This window comes from Neomonachus schauinslandi, chromosome 16, assembly GCF_002201575.2.
Source record: "Neomonachus schauinslandi chromosome 16, ASM220157v2, whole genome shotgun sequence".
NCBI lineage: Eukaryota > Metazoa > Chordata > Mammalia > Carnivora > Phocidae > Neomonachus > Neomonachus schauinslandi.
This window is the reverse complement of record NC_058418.1, coordinates 35,219,921-35,235,094: the sequence shown is the minus strand read 5'-3', so window position 1 is coordinate 35,235,094 and position 15,174 is coordinate 35,219,921. Positions and strand designations below refer to the sequence as shown.

General features: G+C 40.8%; 1 pseudogene; it reads left to right on the top strand.

Moving 5' to 3' along the window:
• Positions 1 to 994: 994 nt before the first annotated feature.
• Positions 995 to 5,295, top strand: LOC110594155 (annotated as a pseudogene).
• The last annotated feature ends 9,879 nt before the right edge of the window (positions 5,296 to 15,174 follow it).

The window sequence follows — 15,174 nt, the reverse complement described above, 5'->3', positions numbered from 1 at the left end:
ACATGAATTGTTACGGTGATGGGAGTCAGGTGTCAATCTGGAGATGGAACAATACTTCAAGGAAAATTCTGTGGAGCCAGAACTAAAACATCACATTAATAGTCCTATTTTGCTGTTTTCCAAGATTGCCTGAGCAAGATCACCCCCTGCTTTCTCTCTACTAACTTCAGAGAGGAAGGAGAAAGATCTGAGCTATTAAGTGCGGGCAGGAGAGGTAGAAGAAGTGATATTCCAGAGTTATGTGCAGATATATGGGTAGATGGATATACAGTAAATTAGTAAGTTGGCACCAGAGGGGTAGAATACAAACATTATGATTTGAAATGTTGGGGTCTGGGAGCAAAAGGTCAAGAAGGAATTCTTGAAACATCCTCGGTGCAAAAAAAAGGTGGGGTTTTTTTTTTATGATTTTATTTATTTACTTGAGAGAGAGCTCAAGCAGGGGAGAAGCAGAGGAGGGGGGGAGAAAGAGTCTTTAGCAAACTCCTTACCCACAGGGCTCTATCTCATGACCCTGAGATCATTACCTGAGCAAAACCAAGAGTCAGAAGCTTAACCCACTGAGCCACCCAGGTGCCCTAAACAGGTGGTTTTATTAAAGCATAGGGACAGGCCCCGTGGGCAGAATGAGCTGCACTGGGGTTGTGAGGAGTGACTGATTATAGACTTTCAAGTTGGGAAGGAGTCAGGAGAGCCTAAGTCTCAAAGAATTTGGAAGCAAGGTTTTCAGAACCTTGAGGGGCTAGCTATTATTAGGATAAGGTCATTTACTGCTGCCTACTAAAACCTTAGTCATGAGACCCTTTTTAGATGCGTTATCAGTGGACCACATGTTTGGAGGATAGTCGCTAACATATATCTTGGGGGAGTGGGGGCGAAGGGTAGAGATAAAGGAGGCTTCCAAAGGGATTTCATATGTTAAAAACCACACAGGATCCTGGAGGTGTGGCTAATGTCAAGCTAAGGTTGCCTTTTCTTCTAGCAAAGTATTAACATGGAGATAGTAAAGCTCCTTGAGGAAGGTCACTTTGCTGTCTCAAGTACTCGTCAATGGGCTGTAAATTGTAAGGAAATTTAATTTTTTTCTGTATTTCTTTTGCCTTTGTTCTCCACATTGCCACCCATTTGTAAAAGAATAGTTAACGCTCGTTTAAAATGTGTAGGGCCCTCACCCAACCATGCCAGCACCTTGCTCTAGGGCTTCCAGCCTCCAGAACTTGACTGGGTTCAAGTCGGCAACGTAAAAAGAACCTCAACTCACTTCATCCCACCGACAAACCAAATCTGCGTCTAGATATAGAACAACTTCCTCTGAAAAAAAAAACCTAAAACCTTGTGTGAGCAACCCCTGCATATCCCATGAAAGAAGGCCCACACAGAAGCAGGTAGGAGAGTCTGAGGCACAGTCTCACCACAGGCCGCCCACCCCCACCCACCCCCTGGCGTCCATAGCCACCTACAGTCCCAGCGGAACTCAAAACCAGGAGTTTCTCCCTGAATGCAAAGGGTTTGAACCCCACACCAGTCGCCCCAACTTTTAAGACCTGCAGCTGAGGGAGAAGCCCCAAAACATCTCACTTTTGAAAACCAGGAGGGCTCCAGGTGCCGAGATTCACAAGGCTAGGTAACAATCTGAGAACCGTGGACTCACCCGCCCCAAGGCTCAGCGCAGAGACAGCAGTTCCCGAGGTGTCCAGACCTTCTGTGAAAGACGCTCATTTGCTAATCTGAAAGCATCGGCCTGAGGAGGGCAGGCATCTAATTTAAGACACATTTAGGGGATGCTGGCAGGCAGACAGCACCTCCACGCCCGCCTTCCGCCCTGCTCTAGCAGCTGGCCACCATCTTTTAACTGTAGGCTCCTCCCCCCGCCAGGTGCCACCCATCATCTACATACGGGGAATTCCTTTCACCCTCAGCTCTTCGTTAGCTGATAGGTTGATTATTAGCCGTAAATTAAAGTGCAAAGGAAAACTTCTCTTAGTGGACTTTTGAGGCTTTGTAGACTGTTCTTAAAACTAGAATTACATTCTTTGTAGCTCAGTCATTAAGTGTCTGCCTTCGGCTCAGGTCTCCTGGGATCCAGCCCTGCATTGGGCTCCCTGCTCCGCGGCGGCCCGCTTCTCCCTCTTCCTCTCCCCCTGCTTGTGTTCCCTCTCTCGCTGTGTCTCTCTCTGTCAAATAAATAAAAAAAAAATCTTAAGAAAAAAAACTAGTTACATTCTTAAGTCTGAACAGACTGAAGAAGGGTTTAAATATTTATAAAAATCATTAGGAGGGGCGCCTGGGTGGCTCAGTCGGTTGTCTCGCTCTTGGTTTCGGCTCAGGCCCTGGTATCAGGGTAGGGAGATGGAGCCCAGCCTCTGGCTCTGTGCTTAATGGGGAACCTGCTTGAAGAGTCTCTCCTCTCCCTCAGTCCCTACCTACCCGCCCCCGCCCCCGCCCCCGGCCACAGCTGGTGCGCACAAGTGCTCGCCTACGCACACGTACGCACACGTGCGCGCACGCGCTCTCTCAAATAAATAAATAAATCTTTAAAAAATCATTAGATGATAATTTCTGTATGTTCTGCTGGGAGAACATAGTTTGCTTGGTGTTTTAAATTTAAGCGTAGAAACTGTGAATGTGTCATTAGCACAGGTCTTTCCATTTTTCTGATTCACTTGATCATCTAGGAAAGACCCACAGAATGTTTTCCAAAATGTTCTAGAGGCTCGTATGACCGGATTCATTTATTCTCGTCACTTTGAAGGCCTGGCCTCGTTGGTGCAGTCTCTTGTATCCTTGGCCAGCACTTGTGATTCCTGTGACGTGAGACCCTCCTGGCTCCCCTCAGCTTCTTCCAGTCCAGCCCTGCCCACTGTTCTCTGTCACAATTGCCAGGGACTTTTGATTCAAAAAGCTTCCTCTGAGGCAGGAGTTTCTGTTTTTCCAAAATGCAAATTGTTAAATAAAATATTTTGTGGTCAAAAGAAAAAAAAAAAAAAAAAGGCTTCTCCAGGATGCTGGGCCTAGATCCAGCCTCTCTATCCTGGCCCACGTACCCGGGCACTGACCCCAGTCCTGCCCTCTTCCTACTGTTGCCCTCCTCCAACTTGTTTTCTCCTCCATTCTATTTGGGCCACCTCTCTTCCCCACACCTAGCACCCTTTGCCCCAGCCCAAGTTCCCAGTACCTCTGACCCTGTCCTCTCTACAATGAGGTTCAGTATGTGGCCACCATGTCCACTGAGCATCCAGTGTGTTTCAATTCTACCTGAAGAGCCTCTATATCAGATCAATCAACTCCACCCAGATCCAAACCCTAAAGCTGGAAGTGCTGAACAACCTAGTTAATGAAACTAGAATCCTTACTGTCCTACAGAAATTCCAGACCTATATTCACAGCATGGACAAGGACTTTATGGCACCATGATCCAGGCCACTGGATGCTGTGCAACTAACATAGGACGAGTCTGTGACACCTGCCTCACTGGCCTGGTGTAGCTACTGTTTCACTGTGATGAACTATTCATCAGAGTCAGTGGTCATCATTAAGAAGCTGTTGCAGATGCAGCCCCACAGCATGAGGAGGTCTTAAGCTGGCAAAGCTCACAGATAACACCTAAGTGCTCATGGCCTGAGCCAGCATCCTGTGGCTCATTGGTGAGTACAGTGAGCATGTCTCCAGTATTCACCTGATGTCCTGGGGAAAATGGCCAAATCCCTCACAGCAGAGCAAGACATCCACAAACTGCAGGTCATCAACCTGGTGGCCAAGCTCTAACTGACCAACCCTAAGCAGACCAAGCTGTTGACCCAGGATATGCTAAATCTGACCAAGTCCCTCCAGAACTGTGATATCTGTGACCTAGCACACTTCACCTGGCAGTTTATCCTCTCTTCAGAGTAGGGTGGAGCCCTCAGCCACCATGCCAAGAAGCTCTTCCTGGCACCCAAACCAGCCCTAGGCTTGCAGTCATCCTTCAAAGACCAGACCACTTCCAGCTGGGCTCACTATCCCACCCATTAAATGCCAAGGCCACAGGCTACCCAGTCCAAACTGGTCAGAGGAAGATCCAAACACATCTGCATGCAACGTGGAGGTACCTAAATGGACCAAGTGCTCAAAATGGAAGAAGAGGAAGGAGAAGAAGAGGAGTCAGGCCCCACAGAGTCCACAGATAGACTCCCAGAGTTCAAGACTGAGTCAGTCAGTGAGAGCAGCAGCTAGAGCAGCTGAAGACTCCAGCAGTGAGTCCAATAATGAAGACCAAGATGAGGGTGAGGAGAAAGGGAGAGGGAGTGAGAATGAACACAGTGAGGAGGAAGATGAAGAAGGTGCCAGAAGGACAAGGAGAAGGCTTGTCTTTGGATGAGGGCAGAGATACCAGCTGTAGCTCAACAGAGTTTGAGATGACATTGGATCCCGAGGAAGAGCAGGAGGAACCTGCCTCCGGAAAAGAAGAAGAAGGAAAACAAACAAAACAAAAACAAAACAAAACAAAAAACCTCCCAGTGGATATGTACTCCTGTAGCCAAAGAAATGTCTTTGTTTGATCTAGAGGACTTCCCCCTCCCACTGTCCAGCCTGTGTCTCCCACCATGGTTGTGTTCACCTGTCTGGCTGCTGACCTGGAGGGCCTGACATTCAAAGACTCTCCCCTGATGCCCTTGCTGCCCTTCCAGTGTCAGCGTTGGAAGGCAGGAGCTGCTGCCTTTGTAGCTGGTGAGCGGCTGGCTGTGGACTAGACCTTCAGCAGCCCACCTTTGTCTCCAGGGGCCCCACATTGTATCTGTGCAACCCGCTTCTCCAAGAGCTGCAATACCCCCATCAGGGGCCTGCATGGGGTCCCCCTTAAACTGTCTTCTGGCATCAGCACCCTGAAATTGAGTCCCTAGCACCCAGAGAATTTGTCACTGCTGTCACGGTCTTTAATTTCTGTGACTCAACCTAGGTGCTCAACTTCCAGCTGTGAATCCAAACCCAACAGTTCCACGTCTCCATTCAGCCACCCAATGAGTAGCGGATGGCCCCTGTATTCCTGAGTGGGAATGAGTTCAAGAAGGTGCAGGGAAAGCTGATGGACATGAATGAGATCGAAGAAGCTCAAGGTGCCAGACACCTGTTGGAGTGACCACAGGGTGGTACAAAAGTGACTGCTACTGTCAGCCTGGAGAGTGTCCTTTGTGGGACATCTGACAAGTACTGGTTTGAAGGGAGGAAGGGAAGATGCTGACCAGTTGGAGCTTGGTCCTGCTGACCCTGGACACCCTGTCTGCTGGAGCTGCCTAGCTGACAGTCAACAGCTGTTAGTCTCCCTTTCTCCCTTTTTCTCTTTTCAGATAGTATACAGGGGAACCTCTCTCCCTCTGGTCATGACCACAATCCCCCCACCCCCACCCAATTCCCCTGCCCATGAGTTCCTAGGACCTGTGCAGAGGGAGACAACAGCTGCTCCCTTCAGTCATCCCATCCCATTCTATAGCTATTTATGTAGCAAAATCTCAGTATTCTCCCTAATACATTTTATAACATATATATATGATACCTAGACTTATTGTGGTCATTTTGCAATATATACAAATATCAAATTATTATGCTATATACCTGAAACTTATATAATGTTGTATGTCAGTTATATCTCAATACAAAAAAAAAAATACATAAAATAAAATGTGTATTTCTGGGCTATAATTCAGGAACATTGAATCAGAACATCTGGGGGCAAGCCTAGAAATCTTCCTTTAAAAAGGGTCCAAGATGATTTTAAAGCAGAGTAAAGTTTTTTTAAAAAAAGCTAATGGTATGCCTTAGACCTCTCTTGTTTCAGCAGTACACCCTCTCCACCCTGGGCTCTTCCATATTGGACCAGTCCTTCGGAGGGGATTCTGGTAAATGGGCACTGAGACACTCGAAAAAGCTACCGAGAAGGAAAGTAACTGATCATCTCTGGAGTCTGTTCATTCTGCAGGATCCAGCTGACAATAATCAACCAAATGAGTATCTACTAAGACACAGTTCAGGAGAGGCAATTCTTGAAACTCAAGAGTGAGATTTCTAACTTCACGGAGTTTATAATCTGATAGAGGACAAAGCTACACATAAGTTATATAAGGGGAAAAGAAAATATAATCGCCTTAATTACTTGGGTAATTGTATTAACTTTTACATCTACTTTGACTATAGCGGTAGAAACTCTGAAGAGTCTTCTAATCTACCGACTTTCAAATTTCAATTTGTATATATTGCAAAATGACCACAGGATTTTCCATTAAATATCCTAAATGCATAACCATAATTTAGTCTGGATTTTCTAGTCTCTTGTCTAGAAATTTCTTTTGATTTACTCTATCTGTAACAGACTATAAATCTAGAATTTAAAGATATGTTTCCTTTCAAATATCCTGGATTATTTTCTCAAATCATTAAACGATTTCAGGAATTGCATCATTTTGAAATCTTCTGTTGCTTTTGTAGTCAAAAGTAATATGACACAGCTGTTATTTTTTCATTCATTAGTTCACTCAAAGTAATAAACTGAGAGTAATCTATATCTTAGTATACTAAAGATTGTTAAAACTTGGTCCCTGTTCTCATGGGCCTGAGAGATAAGGCAGATATATAAATGATCATGATCATATGCCCCAATTTTAGAATGAATATATATATATATATATTTTCATTATATATATATTCACTATATAGAATATATCTTGTCCCCTTTGCTTGGCAGATAATGATTTTAACGGGCATGAAAATGACTGAAATTAGTACAAAGAAAGTAGTTCCATCTAAGTTGGGTGGAAAGGGAACACATATTTTATGCCAGCAAGGATATGGGTAAGTGACAGATAAGGCAAAGAATCTTATTTTAGCAATGCGGAAGTAAAGGACCTGTAATGATATACTCAGTGAAAGGAATGTGCTCCTTAAATAGTCACTATCTGACATGCTTTTTCCATTTGATAACTAGATTAACTGTGACACAATAGGATTTTGGGCATGGGGAGGGAAGGAAGAAGAGCTCTCAACAGAGAACGGAAATAGGACTAGAGTACGGGGTTGCCTTGCCCCACCAACTAGAGATATGTCATTTGTGAATGAAAGCACCCATCAGAGAATTTCCAGCATGAAATCCTGGGATGGATTTGTTTGTCAGCCAGGCTCCTTCTCCTAGCTGTGGCAGGAGTCTCAGATGCTAATTGCCAACCTAAGTTCCTAGATTTACACACTGAACACTATGACATAATCCTGGAATAAGACAAGGAGATTGGGGGAGACAAATCTCTTCAGTCCTGCTGTGAGAGTAGAGAAAAACCAACCCAAAATGAACTTGACAACTTTCCCTTTAATTGATTTAAATTAGGAATTCCTCCAACATCCAAACTATTTTCTAATTAAGTTCGATATGAACAATGGCCCATGTTGTAGGTGTTTGAATGGTGAGTTTTCTAAAATAATAATGAATTGGGGAGCCACCTGGGTGGCTCAGTCGTTAAGCGTCTGCCTTCGGCTCAGGTCATGATCCCGGAGTCCTGGGATCGAGCCCCACATCGGGCTCCTTGCTCAGCGGGAAGCCTGCTTCTCCCTCTCCCACTCCCCCTGCTTGTGTTCCCTCTCTCGCTGTCTCTCTCTCTGTCAAAAAATAAATAAAATCTTTTAAAAAAATAAATAAATAAATAAATAAAATAAAATAATAATGAATTGGGGATGTAATCTAGTTTTGTGGAGGAGTAATCCATGCAATTCAGATGACATCTTTCAAAACTGGCGGGGGGGGGGGGAAGGGGAGGTGGGAGTTACTAGATTATTTGAGATTTTAGTAAAATGATAGATCCTACTCAAAAAGCCTTCCAAATTCTAAGGTTCATGTGAAAAATAATTTTGATGAGATTTATTTTTATGCACTTTAAAAATTGATATGTGCTCATGAGAAAATATTTGGGATATAGAAAATAGAAAAATAGGGAAAAAAGAGTACCTATCGTATTGGATGTAGTCACTAATAATTTTATAACATTTTCGGTATACAGGTTTCCCCGCTATTTCCTCCTGCTATTATCCCCCGTTTGCTTTATGCCACTTTCCTTTTATGAAAAACCTAGATTAGAGCTACCTATTTTCACTAACCAAAAGAAATCTGAAGAAGATTTTCACTTTTACGAAATGGTAATTGTTTTTTTTTTTGCTTTATGCCATTTTAGCTTACAAAAGGTTTCGTAGGAAAACTCTACTTTTAAATAGTGGGGAAATCTGTACTTTGCTCATGATTTATATTCTAAACTGTACATAACTTTGAGATAATATGAAGTATTGCATGTATAAAGTATGTACCATTTTATATAATATAAAGCAAACATGTTTCCATTATATTAAAATGTTTTGCAAAGGCAAAGTTAATCCTTGGGTACTTTTTCCTCATATAAAGCATGCCATAATTTATTTGTTCATTCTTCTTCTTTCAATCATATGTGCCATTTCCAACCGTTCAAAATTTTAAAAAGGCTATACAATATGGATATTAATGTGAATATTTTAACTTTTAGCTGATTTTGATTTTTTGTTTGTTGAATTCTCAGAATTTATTACCAGAAATAAGATTAAGTGTTAAGGGTTATGGACATATCTAAGAGTTTGATATATTTTGTGACATTTTCTGATAAGTTTACCTTGATTTTTGCCTCACCATCCAAGTAAAACTGTAAGCATTCTTATATTAGGTATTCTAACTTTTACATTTGCTCATTTTCTCTAACACTGAAGCTGGGTTTGTATTTATTTGATTGCTGAGAGGTAGAATATTTCCACATGTGCTTTTCAATCAGTATTCTCTTGCAAAATGTCTATTCAAAACTTTTTTTTAGTACATGAAAACAGGTTCTCAATTCCTTATTTTTAAAGGATATGGTTGGTTTGTGGATAGATATGCAATAAAAATGTGCATGCAGGGCGCCTGGGTGGCTCAGTTGGTTAAGCGACTGCCTTCGGCTCAGGTCATGATCCTGGAGTCCCTGGATCGAGTCCCGCATCGGGCTTCCTGCTCGGCAGGGAGTCTGCTTCGTCCTCTGACCCTATCCCCTCTCAGGTGTTCTCTCTCTCTCATTCTCTCTCTCTCAAATAAATAAATAAAATCTTTAAAAAAAAAAAAAAATGTGCATGCAATCTCACTCTTCTGTAGTTATGGCCCTCACAAAAATTCAGTAAAATTACCTCAAAGTAAACAATGGCAGGAGCTCCCTCTGACACACACAGACAGTCACCCTCCCATCAAACTTCTTTCAGCCTTAAGTAACCCATGCAGCATGATTATATAGCATTCAGGAAGAGTGGACCCCGGATCCCCTTCCAAGAGTGGACTCGGGGGCACTGAACAGAGAGATAATGTCTTGCAGGTTCCCTATCCTCATTCTTCTCCCTGCATCACTAAACACACACCTGTGGCCAATTTGATGGCTCCAACCAGAGACTCTGATTTCCTTTCCAAAGGTGCTGAAATTAGAGAAGTTGGTTCGATTCACGGGGAAGAGAAAACAGGTTTGGAAGTGGTAAAACAAACAAACAAACAGCTCACATATGAAACCTCTGGTTAGAGAAATATTTGTGCTTCGCAGTGAGCTCATTTGAGATAAATAAATATATAAATGAATAAATATATTTATTTTCTTTATAGGGGAGAATATTGAAAATTCAATGAAATCAGTTTTGCCAGACACCCTTTTTTTTCTCCACACCAAATCTCTATTGTGGTCATTTTCTACAGGGATTTCAAAAGTATTAGCTTTATTGTTTCTTTTTTTTTTTTTAAGATTTTATTTGACACACAGAGAGAGAGCACAAGCAGGGGGAGCAGCAAGTAGAGGGAGAGGGAGAAGCAGGCTCCTGCCAAGCGGAGAGCCCGATGCGGGACTCGATCCCAGGACCCTGGCATCATGACCTGAGCCTAAGGCAGACGCTTAACATCTGAGCCACCCAGGCACCCCTAGCTTTACTGTTTCTGCTACTACCTAAGATGACTGTCCATTAATAAAAATATCTAAAATAACAGACATTCCTTTATGAGTCAATGCACATGTTTATTCTTAGCTAATGTAAAAGGGGACTTAGTCTTGGCCAATTCTATATCAAGTGCCCTTCTCTATCACAAAAATATGGTTTTCTTAGCCAACTGCTCTGTAAAATTTGGGATACACTTCAGCATCAGGGGGAGGGGAGGATTGAAGTAATTCAATAATAAAATTGTAACTAAAAGTTCTATTATTCAATTCATATTAAAAATGAAATAAAATGAAAATATAATAAGACTCAAAATAAATTTGAAGTATGAATATAACATGAACTATTAGGAATAATATTTTTCCCTGCTAGAAAGTGAATAAATTGAATACATTTCCCATTCCACTTCTCTCTCAAGCACCTCTCCTACATGTATTTTTCCATGAGGGATTTTTTATTTTCATTTATTTTCAACCTTCTGACCTTAGTTCCTTGATTGCAAAAAAAGGTTAATATTTCCTACCCCATTACACCTTTGTGAGAATTACAATTACATGTAAATTAAATACCATAAAGCCTAGTGTACTGTAGGTGTTCATTAAAATGTATTTCTATCAGGTTGCCTTTCTCTTAAATACTATAAATTATGTATGACATAATCCATAATTTTCTAGTCTTATTTAGAGTGGGGGCAATGAGAACCATCTGCTGTTTTATCATTTGAGATTTGCAAGAACATGGCAAAACCTAAGAAAGAAAGTCTTCATTGTGAAAGCTTAAAGGGATCAATTGATTCATTTTCCTCAGCCATGTCCCTCTTTTTAAGAGGATCAATACAGTGAGATGCAGAAGAAAATCTCTTTTCTAATCATTGATAAAGGGAAACGTTAGCTATACTTTTTAAACACATGTGGCTAGCAGAGAGAATAGGGAATGACATTTTAGGGTCCACAGTAGATGAACAAAATGGGATGTTTGAGGGAAATGCAGAGGGACTATTAAGGATGTCTCACAGATCAAGCCTTTGTTAGGTGTCTCTGTGACTGTGGAGCTGTCCGGGTTTGTTTAGCTAATGACTCTCGCTTGTTAAAATTTTAACCATGGCTTCTTTTTGCTCCATTTCAAAGGAGTCATAACATTCCTTTTATTATTTGTTTCCTGTTTGAAAATATGATTTCACATGAATATTTCTTATCATTGAACAATATAAGGGCATTTATTCAACTCTCTGACCCTCTGTCCTCCACTCTATTTGTTCTTCTTCTAGCGGACTCGTCTGTCTTCTTTTCTTCTACTTAGAGTTCTAGATTTCTGCCAGGGTCAGTAACGCGTGCAGGTGTTGAGGAAGTGGACCGAAGGTGAAGAAGAGGGAATGCCATTTGTCATTTGGGGGCATTGTTGAATAGTTGACAACTTATGGAAACATTTTGCTAAAAAATCGAGTTATATCCCCTTATTCAATATCCATTATAGTCCTGCAAGATAGCAATTATTTTCATATTCATTTTGTGAATGAGAAAACTGAACCTTAACAAGAGTAAGTAACTTATTCAACATATACTAGTGATACATTTCTAGTAACCCTTGGCTATTCTTTGAAAATAAGGACAGCCTTATAAAGTTTCATGAAACAACCTATAAGGCTTTTGGGTTTCCATTTTATAGATGGGGGTTAATTAATTCACCTGAGTTCACATAGCTAAGTAAGTGATATAAAAGAATTTGATCACGAATCTATAAACTTGATCTTTATTCCATAGTTCTTGATTGTGTCATGTATCTCTTTTGGTACTTGCCTATTCATGGGTATTTTATTTATTTATTTATTTTAAATATTTTATTTATTTATTTGAGAGAGAGAATGAGATAGAGAGAGCATGAGAGGGGGGAGGGTCAGAGCGAGAAGCACACTCCCTGCTGAGCAGGGAGCCCAATGCGGGACTCGATCCCGGGACTCCAGGATCATGACCCGAGCCGAAGGCAGTTGCTTAACCAACTGAGCCACCCAGGCGCCCGGGTATTTTAAATGATAGTAAAAAAATAATGAAATTTGGTGATTTCCCTCAATATGCTTAGAATCTATCAGGACAAATAATACTGATATTAAAAAAAAATGTCTAGAGTCTAATGTATATAGTGAGAATGTCACCAGATAAAAACAACAGAGAACTATGAGATCAGGTGAGAGAGGAGAGATTTGAAAAAAAAAAAAAAAACCTGGATGAGAAATGGGTAGGCCTCTAGCCATTCTCTAAAGCAGTGGGATTAGGTAAGAGGACCAGTATTAGTGATTATGAAATCAATTCCGAAAACTGACAATAACCATTCTGACAAAATGACGCTCCTTATTTCACCCAGAGTGATACAATACAACTTGAAAACTTTAGTCTCCACCTATTAAGAGATTTATATAATGTTGATAGTGGTTGTTCTGAAATTTACCTTAAGCTTAATATAAAAAACAAAACAAAACAAAACAAAAAAAAAGTTTGCTGAGAAATTTTGGAATGAAAACAAAAATAATTGGGATCGTTCTTCACGTGTTTGATATTTTTAACTCCTTGTAAGAACCTTTAAAATATTTGCATATTACATTCCCTTCAATATAGAAACTGCATTGAAAAATATGTTAATAATATAATAACTCTAAGAAGTGCCGTTTCCACAATCCCCTAGATGTTAATAGGATTTTTACTTTCCTAGTCGTACTAACTTGGTATTTTTGAAAGAGTAAAATATAGGGAGTTGTTCAGACCTGTTTAATCCCTGCCTCCCCTACTTACTTGCTACATCTGTAAACCTTTGGAAACTATTTCTTCATTTGCAAAAAAGAAGGTTTTATGTTCTGAGGATTAGTGGATTCAATGAAATGTGCATATAAAAAGTAGCCTGGTTTCTAGTATCTAGCAGACACTTAGCAAATGTTAGTTCTTTTTCCTTGGGTAAAATGCCTGCTATTATGCTTGGTAGCTATTGGGGATTCAAAACATATTAGCCCTCCTAAGTCTCCCCCAAATTAATAGATAATAGTTAATAGATAAAAACTTCCATTGTCACATGTTGGATTCCCATGCAAAAGTTGAAGCACTCTTGATTCTTCCCCTTCTTCCTCCTCATGAGCATTTTGAAAAAGCCAAAGGAAGTTTCTGCTTTCTCTCCTCGCTGTCAGCTGTGAATTAGAAGAAACACTGGTTACTGACTGAACAAAACACACATCAGCAGTGAATTGTAAATACTGGAAGTTATCATTGTAGTTAAAGACTGGCTCAGCCATGAAGTCACTGATTTTAAGTTTAATGAATAAATGAGGCACTCTGCTAATATTTAACTTTAATTTTCTGGCGAGCAGAATATAAGAAGTAGCTTTTAAAACTTCACTGGAGAAGAGTGAATTTGGGGCTTATTTATCTCAGGGAAAGAACGATAAAACAATTTAGAGAACAGACAAAAGTTACGTAGGAACAGAAGGACCTGTGATAAAAAGGAAAATATCTGCACCAAAAACATTGGTGACCTGGAAATCCATTAGTCATTGTGATACAGCAAAGGTTTAAGGAGAGAGAAAATAATCACTTATGTGTCCTTTGACTTTTGAGAGGTGATATTGTTTGTATTCCTTGGTGGACTTCTTTGGGAGAGAATCATGTAATTCTCAAAATACATATGTGAGTTTATCTTCCCATTTCTCATTTAAGTGTCATAAGGGCAAGAGGGAAAGAACAAAAGAAATATAAATGTAGTTCGAACACCTACTTGTTTCTAGGCATTTTGTATCCATGATGGTTACATGAGGTAAATACACTTGAAAGAATTGACTCAGAGCTATTTGACAAATCACTCAAGATCGCAGAGCTAATTCATGAGGACTAAGGGTTAGCATCTAGGTAAGTCTCACTAAGTTCATGGTTTTCCATGATACTGCTTTGCCTCAAAGAAAGAGATCTGGTCTGATTTGCCATTGGTTCACTATGTCCCCCTTCTCTCTTACAGAGATCTAAGTGCTTACATCACAGAGATTACACATTTACTAAATACCTAAATAAGAGAACACTCCCAAACAGACCTCCAATGTCCAATCAACAAATGTACCAGTCAACTAGGATGCCTGTAAGCTTGGGGGGGAAAAAAAAAGTCAGTGTAGAAGAACAAGTGGGCACTGTCCATTCAAACGCTGTCCTGGGGAGAGAGTTAAGAATAAGTTTGCCCAGCCAAGAGTTAAAACTCCATTGTGGGGATAGAAGCATCATATTAAAGGTCCCTGACATGGTTGTACATTCAGCTCATGTCACAAACCTCTTCAAGCCAAGTTCTGAGAATCTGGCTCCTGTCTAACTTGATCATAACGCTGTTAGGGCAAATGTGAAAGTCACTTCTCCAGATACTTAAACAGTCATTTGCTTTGCCCTTTTCATTTGCACATAGGCTTTCTTGAGCCCTTCCACTGAAATCAGCACTCCTGGGAGTGATCTATATTGTATCACAGATAAATTAAAAATGGAGTCCCTGGGCCTTCAAGGTGGAAGGCCTGAGACTTAACTACGGTGAAAGAAACACCCCTCCACAGATCTTTGTTCTTTACCCTTTCATAGGTAAAAAGTTCATCAGATACTCCTCTTATTCAGAAGGATTCAAAAAACTTCTGATGGGGTGCCTGGGTGGCTCAGTTGGTTAAGCGACTGCCTTTGGCTCAGGTCATGATCCGGGAGTCCCAGGATTGAGTCCCGCATCAGGCTCCCTGCTCAGTGGGGAGTCTGCTTATCCCTCTGACCCTACCCCCTCTCATGCACTCTCTCTCTCACTCTCTCTCAAATAAATAAATATCTTTAAAAAAAAAAAACTTCTGATAAGTCTGTGGCAATATTATGAAAGCAATAGAGCCAATATTTTTTTAGCATGTTATTTAGCAGTATTTAGGTACTTTCATCCCCAATCTAATGCTTTGTGTTACTTTAGTTTAGCATGGTTTAGCTTTGATTCAAAGTCAGCTCATTCACCAAGGCCTAGCTGCACTGTGAAGACCCCTGAGAAGTGGGATGGGGAAATAGAAAGTAGGGAAATGGCATTTCACGTACAATCTCATAATTAAAGATGTTTTTTCTTCTCAAAAAGAAAAAATACAGTTTGGAAACTACTGATGTATTACACTGATCTATTTTAGATACCAAGGAAATACAAATGCATTATGTTGCATAATATATC